We start from the raw sequence: 3207 nt of genomic DNA, 5'->3' as shown, positions 1-3207 counted from the left end.
TGTATCAACTATTGTAACTATTCTACTAACCTGTTTCAAAACTCAGTTTCATTGATTGTTTATCTTATTTTTTCTTTAAAACAAAATTTTTAAAAGAGAAATATTGGTCTGGAAGATAGGTCAGCAGTGTAAAGGTGCCTGCCTAGCAAGCTCAAGGTCCTGAGTTCAATTCCCGGCACTAAAAAAAGAAGTATTAATGGGCAATCCCAATTCATAAGTGGTTTTACAGAAACTTAAAAAAAGCGAGTTCAACCAAGGGCAAGTGATGAAGGTGAAGAACTGGAGTCCATACCAGGGAAGAAGGAGTGACAGAAGAGGCTGGGGGTAGCACACAGGAAAGGAGACTGAGCAGGGTGACTTCAAGGAAACCCTTCTCCCTAGGCCACCAGCATCACTTTAAGCTACCCTGATAGTGTTTCAGCAGGGCCTGCTGGCTGCAGCATCTGGCAGCTGTAGGGCCTTCCCTCCCACACGATTGTCTAGACTTCCGGCCCACTGTCCATGCTTCTCTCCCAGTCACTGCACCCTGTCTTGCCTTGTGTCTCCCAGTGCCGTGCTGTGGTCCAAAGCAAAGACTGTGATGTCTCTTGGTTCAAATCCCTCAAACGTTTTCCTCCACCCTTTCTGGTGTGTGTGTGTGTGTGTGTGTGTGTGTGTGTGTGTTAAACTCTCTAAAGGCTTGCACAGAAAAGCATGTGTGTATATTCTTCAAGAGGACTTCTTTGTAGGCTTACAGGACCAGAGCCGAAGAGTCCACTATGGCCACCTGTGAGCCACAAAGCCAGGACAGCTAGTAGCTGCTCCAGCCCGGAAGTTGACCACAGTGCGACAAGGGCATCCGGGACACAGCACCAGTCTGTGCCCGAAGAGTCGCTCTCCCGGAGAGTCGCTGGTGTGAGTCTGTGTTGCAAGTCTGGAGAAAGTGGAGTCTAAAGTCCACAGGAAATAGCAAAAGCCAAACTTGCCCACTCAGGAATAGAGATCTTCTGCTGGGCACCGACTCCTCCTGTTTGTTCCGCCTGTTCTAGTTCGTTCCTTCCTGCTGAGGGATGATTCCCAACACCCACAACTAAAGTGCGGAAAGGTTTGCTTTGGCTCACAGTTTGCAGAGGTTTTAGTCCTAAGGGCCGATGATCGGGGCATGGACTCAGAGAACAGTCAGCCCATGGGAGGAATGCAGAGGGCAGGGAGAGCGATCAAGGAGCATTGGAAGGAGCTGGGCAGGGCCCCTCGTGAGCCACCGCCTCTGGCCAGATGTCACCTCCCACGTCACGTTTAGCTGTAAACTTCTCCGTGGACTGGATGGATCCACCCAGGGCCACCATCCACCCATTTCCCGATCACTTTGAAAAGCTTCACCTGTGAGCTCCTGGGGCCCGGCAGGGGACACCTGGATGGAAGCCAGAGCAATGCCCAAGCTATAGGCCTTTGGGCGGTGCCACCACAGTCAGGGCGGGTCTTCCGCCACAGTTGGCCAGCCTATCAGCCAAGCAGCTCTAGAATCACTGGCTGGCACCCAGATAGGTATCTCACTACCTCGCCAGGCATTTCTTCACCGAGTCAGGCTGACAGCTGACCATGAGGGTCACAGTTGTGCTATACCACTGACCACAGGGACCTTGGGTAGTTCGCTCACTCATTTAACAGCTATGTGTTTATGATTCTTTTCTGTGCCAGTCACTCACTTAAATTCATTTTTTCCCAGAAACTGGTAAGAACCCCAGTCTGCTTTTGTAGTGTGGCGGACTAAAGGTGATGCATGGGAAAGGCCAAGCAGGGTAACTGGCTCGCGCCAGGTGCGCCCAGTGGTTACTATTACTATTGTTGCTGTTCTCAGGATTAATTTTTCTGTTCCCCAAGGGACGAGCATGAGTCCCATACATTTCATAGCTCTTAGAAATGCTTCCTCCTAGTGATGGGTGAGAGAGGCTAACATGAGGGAATCATTGACTGGCAGCAATACGTGAAGGAAAGGAGGATAACGCGGTGGATAGAAGGTGAACTGAGAGAGCCAGGAGCGGGGCAAGCACCCCAGGCAGCAAGAACACGTGACCGTGAGGCTCCCCATTGGAGGAGGTTTTGCGTTTTCAGGTTATTTCCTAGCCAGGGATGGTTTTTATCATTTGTACAACATTCGCAGAACAAACAGACCTGTGATTGGGCTTGCAGTTTTTGCAGCTGATCTCAGACCATGGCACTATAGACCACACTCTATAGCAGTCTGCAGGCTTTCCAGTGGCAGCCAACCCCCAGGAATGTCAGGCTGGCATGCCGGGGTGCCAGGCTGGCCCTGGTCAGGGTTTAAGCTTTGCTCCCTTGGCCTGAACCAACCTCTTCCTACTGCCTCCCTCATCTCTCCAAGGACACCTTGTTCCTTCCCATCGTGAGGTAGCTTTTATACTAACAGGTGTGCTCCTCACACATCACTGTGCTCTGGCCTGAAGTCACAAGTCTGGGTGCAAAGGCTCCAATGTGTTTAACTCTTCATTATTGAAGTTCCTTACAATGACCAGCTAGTGGTTGGTCCCCTAGACGCACAGCATCAAATACACTATGCTAATATAAAACAAAGAACACAGGGCACAGTGGACAGGACAGGCTAGCATGAAGCAGAGGAGGGCAGCAGGACAGGGGAATAGGCTGCATAGGGAGAGCCCCAGAACATGAAGCAGAACAATGTTGAGAAGTCTGAGTGAAAAATGTCTGCAAAGTTCTTTTAAGTGCATGATGAATTGGGTCAGAAATGGTGAAAACTTCTAAACAGAAAATCAACTGCAGAAGGAAAAACTGGGATGAGGAAAAGGAGGAAAGAATGGGGAAAGATGTATTTATGTATATAAGAAGGGTAGTTTGGCTGGCAAGATAGCTCCATTGGAATAAAGTGCCTGCTGAGGGAAGCGCAGTGACCATGGTTCAATCCCTGCTGTGACCTGGGTTCAGTACCTACAACACCCAGGATAGTTTGGATAATTGCGCTGCCCATTTCTGCTGGTCTTTTGAAATGAGCATTTAATGATTCTAATTTTTTTCTTTCTATTCTCATTATTTTCTTTTTAATTTCTTGTAATACTTTGATGGTTCTGTTTCAAACCAATTTTTCAGGTTTATAGCTGGTAACCTAAGCAACTAATCTGAAGCTAACATCATCCAATACAGCAACCACTGTTGAATTTTTTCTTCCTCTTCTTTCTTTCCTTTCTTTTTTTT

The sequence above is a fragment of the Octodon degus genome, unplaced genomic scaffold (genome assembly GCF_000260255.1).
Source record: "Octodon degus isolate 3935 unplaced genomic scaffold, OctDeg1.0 scaffold00049, whole genome shotgun sequence".
Lineage (NCBI taxonomy): Eukaryota > Metazoa > Chordata > Mammalia > Rodentia > Octodontidae > Octodon > Octodon degus.
This window is presented reverse-complemented; position numbering follows the sequence as displayed.